This window comes from Culicoides brevitarsis, unplaced genomic scaffold (genome assembly GCF_036172545.1).
Source record: "Culicoides brevitarsis isolate CSIRO-B50_1 unplaced genomic scaffold, AGI_CSIRO_Cbre_v1 contig_43, whole genome shotgun sequence".
In the NCBI taxonomy this organism is placed as follows: domain Eukaryota; kingdom Metazoa; phylum Arthropoda; class Insecta; order Diptera; family Ceratopogonidae; genus Culicoides; species Culicoides brevitarsis.
This window is the reverse complement of record NW_026973427.1, coordinates 5,252-22,542: the sequence shown is the minus strand read 5'-3', so window position 1 is coordinate 22,542 and position 17,291 is coordinate 5,252. Positions and strand designations below refer to the sequence as shown.

Genomic DNA, 17,291 nt, shown 5'->3' with positions numbered 1-17,291 from the left:
TTAAAAAAATGTTTTATTTAAAGTATATTTTAATTATATATAAAATATTTTATTGATATTTAAATTTAAAAATTTATATACTTAATTTCTAAATTAATAAAATCTTAAAAATCACAAATTTATTTAAATGGTTGTAGTCCTAAGAAGAAAAAAATTATATAAATTATTAAAAAATTTAATTTAAAATCATGAAAAAATTTATATATAAATTTAATTAAATATAGAATTAATAATTTTTATACTTTATTTTAAATATAAAAATAAAAAATATTTTATTATTTAATATATATATATATATATATATATATATATATATATATATATATATATATATATATATATATATATATATATATATATATATATATATATATATATATATATATATATATATATATATATATATATATATATATATATATATATATATATATATATATATATATATATATATATATATATATATATATATATATATATATATATATATATATATATATATATATATATATATATATATATATATATATATATATATATATATATATATATATATATATATATATATATATATATATATATATATATATATATATATATATATATATATATATATATATATATATATATATATATATATATATATATATATATATATATTTAAATAATAAAATATTTTTTATTTTTATATTTAAAATAAAGTATAAAAATTATTAATTCTATATTTAATTAAATTTATATATAAATTTTTTCATGATTTTAAATTAAATTTTTTAATAATTTATATAATTTTTTTCTTCTTCTTTAGGACTACAACCATTTAAATAAATTTGTGATTTTTAAGATTTTATTAATTTAGAAATTAAGTATATAAATTTTTAAATTTAAATATTAATAAAAAATATTTTATATATAATTAAAATATACTTTAAATAAAACATTTTTTTAAAAAAATTATGTTAGTAGGATAAATTCTGATTAAATAGGTTGGTAAGTGAAATTAGTAGGATAAATTCTGATTAAATAGGTTGGTAAGTGAAATTAGTAGGATAAATTCTGATTAAATAGGTTGGTAAGTGAAATTAGTAGGATTTCTGATTAAATAGGTAAGTGAAATTAGTAGGATAAATTCTGATTAAATAGGTTGGTAAGTGAAATTAGTAGGATAAATTCTGATTAAATAGGTTGGTAAGTGAAATTAGTAGGATAAATTCTGATTAAATAGGTTGGTAAGTGAAATTAGTAGGATAAATTCTGATTAAATAGGTTGGTAAGTGAAATTAGTAGGATAAATTCTGATTAAATAGGTTGGTAAGTGAAATTAGTAGGATAAATTCTGATTAAATAGGTTGGTAGTAAGTGAAATTAGTAGGATAAATTCTGATTAAATAGGTTGGTAAGTGAAATTAGTAGGATAAATTCTGATTAAATAGGTTGGTAAGTGAAATTAGTAGGATAAATTCTGATTAAATAGGTTGGTAAGTGAAATTAGTAGGATAAATTCTGATTAAATAGGTTGGTAAGTGAAAAACTTTAGTTTTAAAACACCTTTAAATTTGCAATTTAATATCATATTTGAATATAAAGTTAATTGATTAAAAAGAAAAAAATTCTTATAAATAAATTTACAATTTATCGCTTAATTTCAGCCATTTAATCAAAATAATTATTTTTTTTTAAAAAAAATATAGATAAAAAAAATAAAGTTTATATTAATTTTAAATTTGATAAAAAAAAATTCATAATAATCGAAACAATGGTTATTTTCTACTAATCATAAAAATATTGGTACTTTATATTTTATTTTTGGAATTTGATCAGGATTAATTGGAACTTCTTTAAGAATATTAATTCGTTTAGAATTAAGACACCCAGGAGCTTTAATTGGGAATGATCAAATTTATAATGTAATTGTTACTGCTCATGCTTTTGTAATAATTTTTTTTATAGTAATACCTGTGATAATTGGTGGGTTTGGAAATTGATTAGTTCCTTTAATATTAGGAGCTCCTGATATAGCTTTTCCTCGGATAAATAATATAAGATTTTGATTATTACCTCCTTCAATTACTTTACTTTTATTAAGAAGTTTAGTGGAAAATGGGGCGGGAACTGGTTGAACTGTTTATCCTCCATTATCAGCTAATGTTTCTCATGCTGGGGCTTCAGTTGATTTAGCAATTTTTTCTTTACATTTAGCAGGGATTAGTTCAATTTTAGGAGCTGTAAATTTTTTAACAACAATTATTAATATACGACCAGTAGGAATATCATTTGATCGTGTTCCATTATTTGTTTGATCAGTATTTATTACAGCTATTTTATTATTATTATCTTTACCAGTATTAGCGGGAGCAATTACTATATTGTTAACGGATCGAAATATTAATACTTCTTTTTTTGACCCGGCAGGAGGAGGTGATCCTATTTTATACCAACATTTATTTTGATTTTTTGGTCACCCAGAAGTTTATATTTTAATTTTACCAGGATTTGGGATTGTTTCTCATATTATTTGTCAAGAAAGAGGAAAAAAAGAAGCTTTTGGAGTTTTAGGTATAATATATGCTATTGCTGCAATTGGTTTATTAGGATTTATTGTTTGAGCTCATCATATATTTACTGTTGGGTTAGATGTAGACACTCGAGCTTATTTTACTTCAGCTACTATAATTATTGCTGTTCCTACAGGGATTAAAATTTTTAGTTGAATAGCAACAATATATGGAACTCAATTAAACCTTACTCCTGCTTTGTTATGATCTTTAGGGTTTGTATTTTTATTTACTGTAGGAGGATTAACAGGTATTGTTTTAGCTAATTCTTCTTTAGATATTGTTTTACATGATACATATTATGTAGTAGCTCATTTTCATTATGTTTTATCAATAGGGGCTGTATTTGCTATTATAGGAGGGTTTGTTCATTGATATCCATTATTTACGGGTTTATCAATAGATACAATGTTATTAAAAGCTCAATTTTATATTATATTTTTGGGAGTAAACTTAACTTTTTTTCCTCAACATTTTTTAGGTTTATCAGGAATACCTCGACGATATTCAGATTATCCTGATTCTTATATTACATGAAATATAATTTCTTCTTTAGGATCTTTAATTTCATTTTTAGGAACTTTAATATTTTTATTTATTATATGAAAAAGTTTAGTTTCTAATCAATCTGTATTGTATTCAGAAAATTTAAATTCTTCAATTGAATGGTATCAAAATCTTCCTCCTTCTGAACATAGTTTCATACAAATACCTTTATTAATTAAATAAAAAAAGTTTTTATAAATAAAAATTTAATATGGCAGATAAATGCAATAGATTTAAATTCTATCAATAAAGTATAACTTTTATTAAAATTATTAATGGCAACTTGAGGAAGTATATTTTTATTAGATAGAAGTTCTCCTGTAATAGAACAATTAAATTTTTTTCATGATCATACTTTATTAGTATTAATAATTATTACAGTTTTAATTGGTAATTCTATATTATCTTTATTTTTTAATAAATTTTCTAATCGATTTTTATTAATAGATCAATTTATTGAAATTTTTTGAACAATTATACCAGTTTTAGTTTTATTTGCAGTAGCTTTACCTTCTATACGATTATTATATTTATTAGATGATCCTTACAAATCTTCAATTAGTGTAAAAGTTATTGGGCATCAATGATATTGAAGATATGAATATCCTGATTTCAATAATTTAGAATTTGATTCTTATATAATTCCTACTAATGAATTAAATATAAATGAATTTCGTTTATTAGATGTAGATAATCGATTAATTTTACCTAGATATACAAATATTCGATTTATTGTTTCAGCAATAGATGTATTACATTCATGAACAATTCCATCTCTAGGAATTAAAGTAGATGCTGTACCTGGTCGATTAAATCAAATTAATACTTATATATATCGAGTTGGTTTATATTTTGGTCAATGTTCAGAAATTTGTGGGGCAAATCATAGATTTATACCAATTGTTTTAGAATCTGTTTCTATTAAATATTTTATTGCTTGAATAAAAAATTTTATAAATTAATTTTTTATTATATTAAATAAAAAAATTAGTTAAATTTATAACATTAGTTTGTCAAACTAAAATTATTTTTATAAATATTTTTTAATCCCACAAATAGCTCCTTTAAAATGAATTATTTTATTTTTAATTTTTTTATTTACATATATATTTGTTAATTTTATGAATTATTATTTATTTATACCAAAAATTGTTGATTTAAAAAATTTTGATAAAAATTCTAATAAAAATTTAAATAAAAAATTTTTAATAAAATGATAATAAATTTATTTTCAGTTTTTGATCCTTGTTCATCAATTTATAATTTTTCATTAAATTGAATAAGAACATTTTTGATTTTTTTATTAATACCAATATCTTATTGAATTATTCCTTCTCGAATTTCTTTTATAATGCAAACAATTTTTCAAGTTTTACATAAAGAATTTAAAATTTTATTAGGTGTTAATTCATTTAATGGGTCAACATTTTTATTTATTAATTTATTTGTGTTTATTTTTTTTAATAATTTTTTAGGGTTATTTCCTTATATTTTTACTTCTTCTAGACATTTAGTATTTACATTGACTTTAAGATTACCTTTATGAATTAGTTTTATATTATATGGGTGAATTAATAATACTCAACATATATTTTGTCATTTAGTACCTCAAGGTACACCTAGATTATTAATACCTTTTATAGTATGTATTGAAACAATTAGAAATTTTATTCGCCCAGGTACTTTAGCTGTCCGGTTAACTGCTAATATAATTGCTGGACATTTATTAATAACTTTATTAGGAAATACAGGAGTATCAATAAGAACTATATTTGTAAGAATTTTAATTATTGTGCAAATTTTATTATTAACTTTAGAATCAGCAGTATCAATTATTCAAGCTTATGTATTTGCTGTATTAACAACTTTATATGCTAGAGAAATTAATTAATTAATAATGATAAACCATTCTAATCACCCATTTCATTTAGTAGATTATAGTCCTTGACCATTAACAGGAGCTTTAGGAGCTTTTTGTTCAGTAACTGGATTAGTTCAATGATTTCATCAATATAGATTAAATTTATTTATAATAGGAAATATTATTACTTTATTAACTATATATCAATGATGACGTGATATTTCTCGAGAAGGGACCTTTCAAGGTTTACATACATATGATGTTGTTACTGGTCTTCGATGGGGTATAATTTTATTTATTACATCAGAAGTTTGTTTTTTTTTTTCATTTTTTTGAACTTTTTTTCATAGAAGATTATCTCCTACTATTGAGTTAGGGGAAATTTGGCCTCCTTTAAATATTCAAGCATTTAATCCTTTTCAGATTCCTTTATTAAATACAGTAATTTTATTAACTTCTGGAATTACAATTACTTGAGCTCATCATAGATTAATAGAAAATAATAAACAACAAACTACTCAAGGTTTATTTTTTACTATTTTATTAGGACTATATTTTTCTATTCTTCAAGGTTATGAATATATAGAAGCATCTTTTACAATGTCTGATTCAGTATATGGTTCAATTTTTTTTTTAACTACAGGATTTCATGGATTACATGTATTAATTGGAACAATATTTTTAATTATTTGTTTAATTCGTCATTTAAATAATCATTTCTCTATAAATCATCATTTTGGGTTTGAAGCTGCTGCATGATATTGACATTTTGTAGATGTAGTATGATTATTTGTTTATATTTCTATTTATTGATGAGGTAATTATTTATATAATATAAAAAGTATATATGACTTCCAATCATAAAGTTTATTAATTAATATAAATAATAATAATTTTAATAATTTTATTAATTATTACCATAATTATTTCTAATATTGTTATAATTTTAGCTTCAATTTTATCAAAAAAATCTTTTTATGATCGAGAAAAAAATTCTCCTTTTGAATGTGGATTTGAACCTTTTAATTCTTCTCGTTTACCTTTTTCTTTACGATTTTTTTTAATTGCTATTATTTTTTTAATTTTTGATGTAGAAATTGCTTTAATATTCCCTATAATTTTTTCATTAAAAATTAATTCTTTAATTAATTGAAGAATTACTATTTTAATTTTTTTAATAGTTTTAATTTTAGGTTTATTTCATGAGTGAAATCAAGGAGCTTTAGATTGAAATAATTAATTTTTTAAAAATAGGGTTGTAGTTTAAATAAAAAATATTTGATTTGCATTCAAAAGAAATAATTTTTATCTGCCTTATTTTTTTTTAAAAAAAAATAAGAAGCAAATTGATTGTGATTAGTTTCGACCTAATTTAAGACTAAAGTCCTTATTTTTAATTGAAACCAAAATAGAGGTATATCATTGTTAATGATAAAATTGAAAATATTATTCCAATTAAAAGAATATTGGATTAAGAAAAAGCTGCTAACTTCTTTCTTTAATGGTTTAACTCCATTTATATTCTTATTTATATAGTTTAAAAAAAAACATTACATTTTCATTGTAAAAATAAATTTTATTTTATAAATTTAAATTATTTAAAAACAAAAAAGTTTCTTTGACAGCTTCAATGTCATGCTCTAAATATAAGCTATTTAAATAAAATATTATAAAAAAATAAAAAATTAATCAACTAAAAAATACTATAAAATAAAATTTTAAATTATTTTTTATTAAAACTTGTAAAAAAGATGAAATATGTAAAAATCTATAAAAAAGATTTTTTACTATAAATGTTTCTAATCAACCATAATCAGAAGATTTTGTATATATTTCTCTTATAAATAAAGGGTATTTAGTAATATTTACTGTAACAATAAAAGGTAAAAATCATATTGAACCAAAAAATATTACAGAAAATTTAAATTTTATAATTTTTGATTTTAAAAAAATTATTCATTTTGATAAAATTGTTCCTATAATCCCCCCTAATACACAAACTATTAAAGTTATTAATTTTAAATATAAAGGTAAAATAATAAAATAAGGAATTGGGAAAATTATTCAACTTAAAATACATCCTCCAATAATTGTTATAATTAATAAACCTATTATTCTAAAAATTATTGTAATAGAATTGTCATTTAAATAATGATAAGTTCATCTATTAAAATTAGAATATAATGTATAATAAATCAAACGAAATCTATAACAAACAGTTAAACCTGTAGAAAAATAAAATAAAAAATAAGACAAAATATTAATTCTATTATTAAAAACTACTATTTCTAAAATTAAATCTTTTGAATAAAATCCAGAAAGAAAAGGTATTCCACATAAAGCTAAATTAGCAATATTAAAGTTTATAATAGTTATTGGCATTTGTAAAATTAAAGAACCTATATAACGAATATCTTGAAAATTTTTTATATTATGAATAATTATTCCTGCACATATAAATAATAAAGCTTTAAATAAAGCATGTGTTAATAAATGAAAAAATGCTAAATAAGTTAATCTTATTGCTAAAGTTCTTATTATTAATCCTAATTGTCTTAAAGTAGAAAGAGCAATAATTTTTTTTTAAATCAAATTCAAAATTTGCCCCTAATCCTGCTATAAATATAGTTAATATTCTAATTAATAATAAAATTTTTCTAGAAAATAAATGTATTAATAAATTATTAAATCGAATTAATAAATAAACTCCTGCTGTTACTAATGTTGATGAATGAACTAAAGCAGAAACAGGAGTAGGTGCTGCTATTGCAGCTGGTAATCAAGCAGAAAATGGAATCTGAGCTCTTTTAGTTATAGCTGCTAAAATTAATATTGAACCAATAATTTTTAAATAAAAATCATTTTTTATAATATCTAAATAAAAGATATAATTTCATGAACCAAAATTTAATATTCAAGCAATTGATAATAAAATTAATACATCACCAATTCGATTAGATAAAAATGTTAATATACCTGCATTAAAAGATTTAATATTTTGATAATAAATTACTAAACAATAAGATACTAATCCTAAACCATCTCATCCTAATAAAATTCTGATTAAATTTGGACTAATAATTAATAAAAATATTGAAAATACAAATATTAAAATTAACATAATAAATCGATTAATATTTTTATCATTATTTATATATTCTTTTCTATATAAAATTACTAAACAAGAAATTAATCTAACAAATGATAAAAAAAAACAGGATATTCAATCAATCAAAATAGTTATTACAATTATTGAGGAATTTACAGATATTAATTCTAATTCATAAAAATATCTTATTTCATTTATTAAACAATAAGAACCTTTTAAAAATATAATTACTCTAAATAAAAATAAAAATAAATAATAAATTACACAAATTGATAAATTAATCACTATTTATATATTTTTTTTTAATTTTAAAAATTAATATTAATTTAATTTAATAAATTAATGAATATGAAAAATCATATAATTTACCCTATCAAGGTAACCCTTTTAATCAGGCAATTCATTGAATTATTTAAAGTAAATTATATACATTTTTGATTCCACAAATCAATGTTTTTTTTAAACTATTTAAATTATTTAAATTTAAAAATTAATATTTTTTAAATTCAAAATATACAAAAATCAGGTTTTAAAATAAGTAAGTTTAAAGGTAACCAATGTAATATTAAAACTAAATTTTCTCGAACAGTAGAAATATTATAATTTAATATTAATGAATTTAAATTACCGTGTTGATTTCTACAATATAAATAAATTGAATATGCCCCCCCTAAAAAAGTTATTAAAGAAATAAAAAATATTCTTAATCAAGATCAGTTAATAATTGAAGTTAATAAAAAAATTTCACCTATTAAATTTAAAGATGGAGGTGCAGCTATATTTCTAATTCTTAATAAAAATCATCATATAGAAATTCTTGGGATAAAATTTATTAATCCTTTATTAATAAATAAACTTCGTCTTCTTGTTCGTTCATAAATAATATTTGATAAACAAAACAACCCTGAAGAACATAAACCATGTCCAATTATTAAAATATAAGAACCTATAAATCCTCAAATAGAAAGAGTTATTAATCCACTAATTGCAATTCCTATGTGAGCTACAGAAGAATAAGCAATTAAAGCTTTTATATCTACTTGTATTAAACATATTAATCTAATTAATATCCCACCAATTAATGAAATTACATAAAATATAATATTATATTTTATTGATAAAGATTGAATTAAAATATAAATTCGAAATAATCCATAACCCCCTAATTTTAATAAAACTCCAGCTAAAATTATTGATCCTGAAACAGGAGCTTCTACATGAGCTTTTAATAATCATAAATGAACAAAAAATATTGGTATTTTTACTAAAAAAGCTATAATTAATCTAAAATATAATAATCTAAATTTATAATCTTTAAATAATATAAAATAACTTAATGAATTTAAATTATTCTGACAATATAATAAAGTTATTAATAAAGGTAAAGAAGCAAATAATGTATAAAATATCAAATAAAACCCAGCTTGTAATCGTTCAGGTTGATATCCTCACCCTAAAATTAAAAAAAAAGGTTGGAATTAATCTTCTTTCAAAAAAAAAATAAAATAAAAATAAATTTAATGAAGAAAAAGTTAAAATTAAAGTTAATATAAGAAAAATTACTATAAAAATAAAATAATTTAATTTATTATTGTATTTATAAATTTTTTCTCTAGATATAAATATTAAGGAAGTAATTCATAATCTTAATAAAATTAATCCATAGGATAAAATATCTAATCCTAAAAAATAAGAAATTTTTGTAGGAAAAAAATTACAATTTATTATTATAATTATAAATAAAAAAAATAATAAAAAAATAAAATTTTGAACCATTCAAAAAATTTTTTTATTAAATCTTATAATTAAAATTCTTATTGAAAAAAAAAAAATATTAACATTGTAAAATATTAAAAGTTTGAAAATAATCATTTCCATGAGTTCGAATTAAAGCTACTAAAATTGATAATCCTAAAGAACCTTCACAAACACTAAATGTTAAAAACATTATTCTATAAAAATATTCAAAATTTATAAAATTTAAACAAATAAATATTATTCCATAAATAATTAATACAATTATTTCTAAACTAATTAATGTTATTAATAAATGTTTATGATTAAAAATAAAAACTATTAAACTTAAAATAAATAAAATTAAATAAATTCATAAATTTAAATAAATTATCATTAGTAGTTTTAATAGTTTAAAAAAAACATTGGTTTTGTAAACCAAAAATAAATATATTTTTTTAAAATATCAGAAAAAAATAAATTATTCATCTTTAATCTCCAAAATTAATATTTTTATTAAACTATTTTCTGAAATTAATTTTATTATAATGATATTTTTATTAATTAATTCATTTATATTTACTCAATTAACCCATCCTATAGCAATAGGATTAATTTTATTGATGCAAACTATATTAACTTGTTTATTTACAGGAATTTTATCAAAAACTTTTTGATTTTCTTACATTTTATTTTTAATTTTTATTGGGGGATTATTAATTTTATTTATTTATATATCATCTTTAAATTCTAATGAAAAATTTAATTTTTCAAGAATATTTTTTTTAAAAATATTCATTTTATTTATGATAATAAGATTTTTATTTATAATATTCAATAAATTATTTATTGAATTATTTTTTAATCATGAAATAATAAATTTTTTCTCTAATATTAATTTAATAAAAGAAAATTTTTTAATTAATTCAAAAATATACGAATTACCTAATAATTTTTTAATAATTTTTTTAATTAATTATTTATTATTTAATTTAGTAATTGTAGTAAAAATTACTAACTTTTTTTATGGGCCTTTACGAATTTCTTACTAATGAATAAATCTTATCGAAATAGACATCCTTTATTAAAAATTGTTAATAATTCATTAATTGATTTACCTGCTCCTTGTAATCTTTCTATTTGATGAAATTTTGGTTCATTATTAGGATTATGTTTAATTATTCAAATTTTAACTGGTTTATTTTTAGCCATACATTATACAGCAGATATTCAATTAGCTTTTAATTCAGTTAATCATATTTGTCGTGATGTTAATTATGGTTGATTATTACGAACTATACATGCTAATGGTGCAAGTTTTTTTTTTATTTGTATTTATTTACATATTGGACGAGGTTTATATTATAAATCATACTTAAATACTCATACATGAAATGTAGGAGTATTATTATTATTTTTAACTATAGGAACAGCTTTTATAGGTTATGTTCTTCCTTGAGGACAAATATCATTTTGAGGGGCTACAGTTATTACTAATTTATTATCCGCAATTCCATTTTTAGGGTTAGATTTAGTTCAATGATTATGAGGGGGATTTGCTGTTGATAATGCAACTTTAACACGATTTTTTACATTTCATTTTTTATTACCTTTTTTAATTTTAGGTACTACAGTAATTCATTTATTATTTTTACATCAATTAGGTTCTAATAATCCTTTAGGAATTAATAGTAATGTTAATAAAATTCATTTTCATCCTTATTATATTTATAAAGATTTAGTAGGATTTTTAATATTATTAATATTTTTAATTATTTTATGTTTAACTAATCCATATATATTAGGAGACCCAGATAATTTTATTCCAGCTAATCCATTAAGAACACCAGTTCATATTCAACCAGAATGATATTTTTTATTTGCTTATGCAATTCTTCGATCAATTCCTAATAAATTAGGTGGAGTTATTGCTCTAGTTATATCAATTGCTATTTTATTTATTATACCTTTTGTTAATAAAAGAAATTTTCGTTCATTAAGATTTTATCCTGTAAATAAAATAATATTTTGATTATTTTTTATTATTGTAATTTTATTAACATGAATTGGAGCTCGTCCTGTAGAAAGACCATTTATTTTAACTGGACAAATTTTGACTATTTTATATTTTTTATATTTTTTAATTAATCCATTAATGATAAAATTATGAGATAATTTTATTAAATAATTAAATCAATGAGCTTGTAAAAGCATATGTTTTGAAAACATAAGAAAAAATTTTTTATTTTATTGATTTTACTTTAAATTATTCATAAAATTAAAATAAATAAAATTATTTTAAATCTAATAAATAAAATTAAATAACATAATGAAAAAGGTAAATAACTTTTTCATGCTAAATATATTAATTTATCATAACGAAATCGAGGTATTGTTCCTCGTACTCAAATAAAAAAAAAGCAATAAAAGATAATTTTATATAAAAAAATAAATTAAATAAATTTGAACCTAAAAATATTACTCTAAATAATATTCTTATAAATAAAATTCTAGCATATTCAGCTAAAAAAATTAAAGCAAATCCTCCTCTAGCGTATTCAACATTAAATCCTGAAACTAATTCTGATTCTCCTTCTGTAAAATCAAAAGGAGTACGATTAGTTTCAGCTAAAGAAGAAATTAATCAAACATAACTTAGAGGAATTGTTAAAAAAATTAACCATAAATTAATTTGTTTTAAATAAAAATCGATAAAAGAAAATCTAAATACTAAAATAATTAAAGAGATAAAAATTAAAGCTAATCTAACTTCATAAGAAATTGTTTGAGCTACTGCTCGCAATCCTCCTAATAAAGAATATTTAGAATTAGATGATCACCCAGCAATTATAATTCTATATACTCTAATTCTTGTACAGGATAAAAAAAATAAAATCCCTAAATTAAAAGAAAATAATTTGATTAATAAAGGAAATCTAATTCATAAAAATAAAATTAAAAATAAAGAAAATACAGGGCAAAAATAATAAATTAAATAATTAGAAATATTTGGATAAATTATTTCTTTAGAGAATAATTTAATTGCATCTCTAAAAGGTTGTAAAATTCCATTAATTCCTAATTTATTAGGACCTTTACGAATTTGAATATAACCTAAAATTTTTCGTTCAAATAATGTTAAAAAAGCAACTCTTACTATTACACAAATAATTAAAATTAAAGAACCAATTACAGGTAAAATAAAATCTAATAATATCATTTTATTGTTTGTATATTATACATTTATAAATTCTAAATTTATCACATTCAAATCTGTCAAAACAATATTAATATTTTAATATAAATCTATTTTAATAATAAAATTAATATATTTGGTCCTTTCGTACTAAAATATATAAATAAAAAAAAGATAGAAACCAACCTGGCTTACGCCGGTCTGAACTCAAATCATGTAAGAATTTAAAAGTCGAACAGACTTAAATTTTAAACTTCTACACCTAAATTAATTCTTAATTCAACATCGAGGTCGCAAACTATTTTATCGATAAGAACTCTTTAAAATAATTACGCTGTTATCCCTAAAGTAACTTAATTTTTTAAACATTTAATATTATTATATATTCAATAATTTAATTATATTTATAAAACAAAATAAAAGTTTTTTAAATTTCATTATCCTCCCAATAAAATTTTTAATAAATAATTTATTTAAATTTTTTCAAAATTTATATTATCAATTAAAAATAAAGATTTATAGGGTCTTCTCGTCTAATTTTTTTATTTTAGCATTTTTACTAAAAATTTAAATTCATTTTTATTAATATAAAAATAGTTGATATCTCATCCAACCATTCATACTAGCCTTTAATTAAAAGACAATGGATTATGCTACCTTTGCACAGTCAGAATACTGCGGCCGTTAAATTTTCACCGGGCAGGTTAAACTTTTTATTCATTCAAAAAGACATGTTTTTGATAAACAAGTGGACATCATTTTTGCCGAATTCTTATAAATTAATTTATTGATAAAAAATTAATTTTACAAAAAAAAATTACTAATTAAATCATTATTTTAAAAATTTTTTAATTAAACTTTTTATCTTAATAAATATTTAAAATTTTTTAAAATATTAATATTTAATTAAATAAATTATAACATTTTTATTAATTAAAACTAATTTTAAGCTTAAATTTTTTTAATTTTTCTAAAAATTTTTAAAAATTTATAATAAAGCTTATCCCTTATTATATATAAATTAATTAAATAATTAATTAATCAAAAAATTAATTATTAATTAATTTATAATTTAAAATTATTTCTTAAGAAATTAGATAAATTTATATACGATTAACTTTTAATTTCTAATAAAAATTTTAAAATAATTATACCATATTAAATTTAAAAATTTATTAAATCATATAAATTCGAAACTAATCAATTTAAATTATTAATTTAATTTACTTTGAAACACAAAATACAATTAATTAAATTTAATTTTTAAATTAGCAATTTTCAATTTTTTCAAATTTCTTTTTCAATACTAATTTTCTATAATTAAATTTATTTTTTCTTTAAAAATTACTAAAAATATTTTTATTAAAATTCTTTTTATTAATAATTAATAAATAATTTTTTATAAATCAATTTAATTTGATTTGCACAAATATTTTTTCAATGTAACTGAAATACTTTTCTATTAAAGTTTTAAATTGAATTCTAAAAACATTTTCCAATATTTTTACTTTGTTACGACTTATCTCATTTTAGAATGAGAGCGACGGGCAATATGTACATATTTTAGAGTCTAATTCAATTAAATTTTATAAATTAATTTACTTTCAAATTCTTCTTTTAAATAAAATCAATTTATTTATCTGATAAAATAAAATTTAATGAAATTCATTTCTTCTTAACTATAAACTATGCCTTGACTTGACATTAAATATAATTTTATAAAAATTTTTATTGAAATTTAAATTTTTAAATATATTCAATAACAGCGGTATATAAATTTAATTAAATTAAGTAAACTTTAACGAGGATTATCGATTATAGAACAAATTTCTCTGATTAATTAAAATACCGCCAAATTTTTTAATTTTTAAGAATTTAACTATAAATGATCTATTATAATAATTTGTATTTAATAATAGGGTATCTAATCCTAGTTTATAAAAAATTTTTTTTAATTTCATAAAATTTTTAATAATAAAATTATTTATTTAAAATTTCATCTAATAAATAAATTTTTTTATTAATTTTTATTCTATTAATTATTAATAAAAAAATTTTATTTACTTTATTAGTATAACCGCAGTTGCTGGCACTAAATTTACCAAAGTTATTTATAAATTATTAAATCAAAATTTCTTTATTTTTTAATATTATTTACTGAAAATAAAATTAATTTAATTTTTAAAATTTTATAAATTCTCTTATTAAATTTCATGTAATATATTTATAAAACAAAATTTTATACTAAAATCAAATATTTTTTAATTATTAATTTAAAAATTTTTAAAAAAATTATTTATTTAAAAAATTTTTATAAAATAATAAAATTATTTTAAATTTAAAGCTTAAAAATAATTTTTTATAGTTAACTTTGAAGGTTAAAAGTTTTTTTTAACTTAAAGCTTTTCATTAGAAGTAATTGTTAAATTACTATAAAATGGTTTAAAGGACCAATGCTTACTTTCAGCCATCTAATGAATAATTATAAATAATAGAATTAAACTATTTCTTAAAAATTCAAAATTTTTAGTGCATCATACACCAAAATATACTATTTTAAAATATATAATTATTTAATAAAAAAATTAAAAAAAAATATAAACTTACAATATTAAAAAAAATAATTAATTTTATTATTTTATTTTTTTTAAAATTTAAAAAATTTCATTTTATAGAAGGATAAAATATAACAAATGAAGTTAAAGTTAATCGCATATAAAAAAATAATGTTAATAATGATATCATTACTAAAAATAAAATTAAAAAAAATATTTTATCTATTAATAAAAATTCAATTACTATTCATTTTGGTAAAAACCCTAAAAATGGGGGTAAACCACCTAAAGAAAAAAAATTTATTATAAATAAAATTTTTAACAAATTTCTATTAATTCCATTATTTTTAAATATATATAACTGATTAAAATTGAAAAGATTAAAATTTTTAAAAATTATAATTAAACATAAATTTAAAATAAAATAAATAAAAAAATACAACAACCATAAATAATTTCTATAAGTTATTGCTATTAATAACCAACTAATATGATTAATAGAAGAAAAACTTAACAATTTTTGTAAAGAAGTTTGATTTAAACCTCCTACAGCTCCTACAAAACATGATAATAAAATAAAAATAATTAATTGATTTAAAAAAGAAAAATAAGAAACAATAGTTAAAGGAGCTAATTTCTGTCAAGTTAATAATAATAAAGAATTTATTCATGATAAACCTTCAATAATATTAGGAAATCAAAAATGGAAAGGAGCCGCACCTAATTTTATTATTATTGAAAAAATTAATAAAATTGATTCATATCTTAAAAAAATATAATTAAAATTTGAAAATTTTAATATATATATAATAGAAACAAATAAAAAAACTATTGAAGCTAATGCTTGTACTAAAAAATACTTAATAGATATTTCAGTTGAATTTAAATTATTTTTTTCAGAAATTAAAGGAATAAAAGACATTAAATTTATTTCTAATCCCATTCATATTCCTAATCAAGAAGAAGAAGAAATTGTTATAATTGTTCCAATAAATAATATAAAAATAAAAAATATTTTATAAATATAATTAATAATTATAAAAAAAAGGAATTAACCTTTATAATTGGGGTATGAACCCAATAGCTTAAATTAGCTTATTTTTATCCTACTAATTTCACTTACCAACCTATTTAATCAGAATTTATCCTACTAATTTCACTTACCAACCTATTTAATCAGAATTTATCCTACTAATTTCACTTACCAACCTATTTAATCAGAATTTATCCTACTAATTTCACTTACCAACCTATTTAATCAGAATTTATCCTACTAATTTCACTTACCAACCTATTTAATCAGAATTTATCCTACTAATTTCACTTACCAACCTATTTAATCAGAATTTATCCTACTAATTTCACTTACCAACCTATTTAATCAGAATTTATCCTACTAATTTCACTTACCAACCTATTTAATCAGAATTTATCCTACTAACATAATTTTTTTAAAAAAATGTTTTATTTAAAGTATATTTTAATTTATATAAAAATTTTATTTATTTAAATTAAAAATTATATTATATATCCAAAATTTTAATATAATTTAATAAAATTTCATTAAAATATCAAATATATATATATTAAATAAATTTAATAGTCTTAAAAATCATAAATAATTTAAATATTTATATAAATTTATTAAAAATAAATTTAATATTAAAATCATATAAATTTAATTAAATATAAAATTATATAATTTTTATATTTATTTTAAATATAAAAATAAAAA

The 17,291-nt window shown here is 18.2% G+C and overlaps 1 long non-coding RNA gene and 1 pseudogene across 1 annotated transcript; one reads left to right on the top strand and one right to left on the bottom strand.

Moving 5' to 3' along the window:
- The first annotated feature begins 967 nt into the window (after positions 1 to 967).
- Positions 968 to 2,594, top strand: LOC134836504 (uncharacterized). Its single transcript, XR_010162305.1, has 2 exons — positions 968 to 1,072; positions 1,107 to 2,594. It is a non-coding gene; the product is annotated as an uncharacterized LOC134836504 (long non-coding RNA).
- Positions 2,595 to 6,622: 4,028 nt separating this feature from the next.
- LOC134836505 (NADH-ubiquinone oxidoreductase chain 5-like) lies at positions 6,623 to 7,741 on the bottom strand (annotated as a pseudogene).
- Positions 7,742 to 17,291: the final 9,550 nt, after the last annotated feature.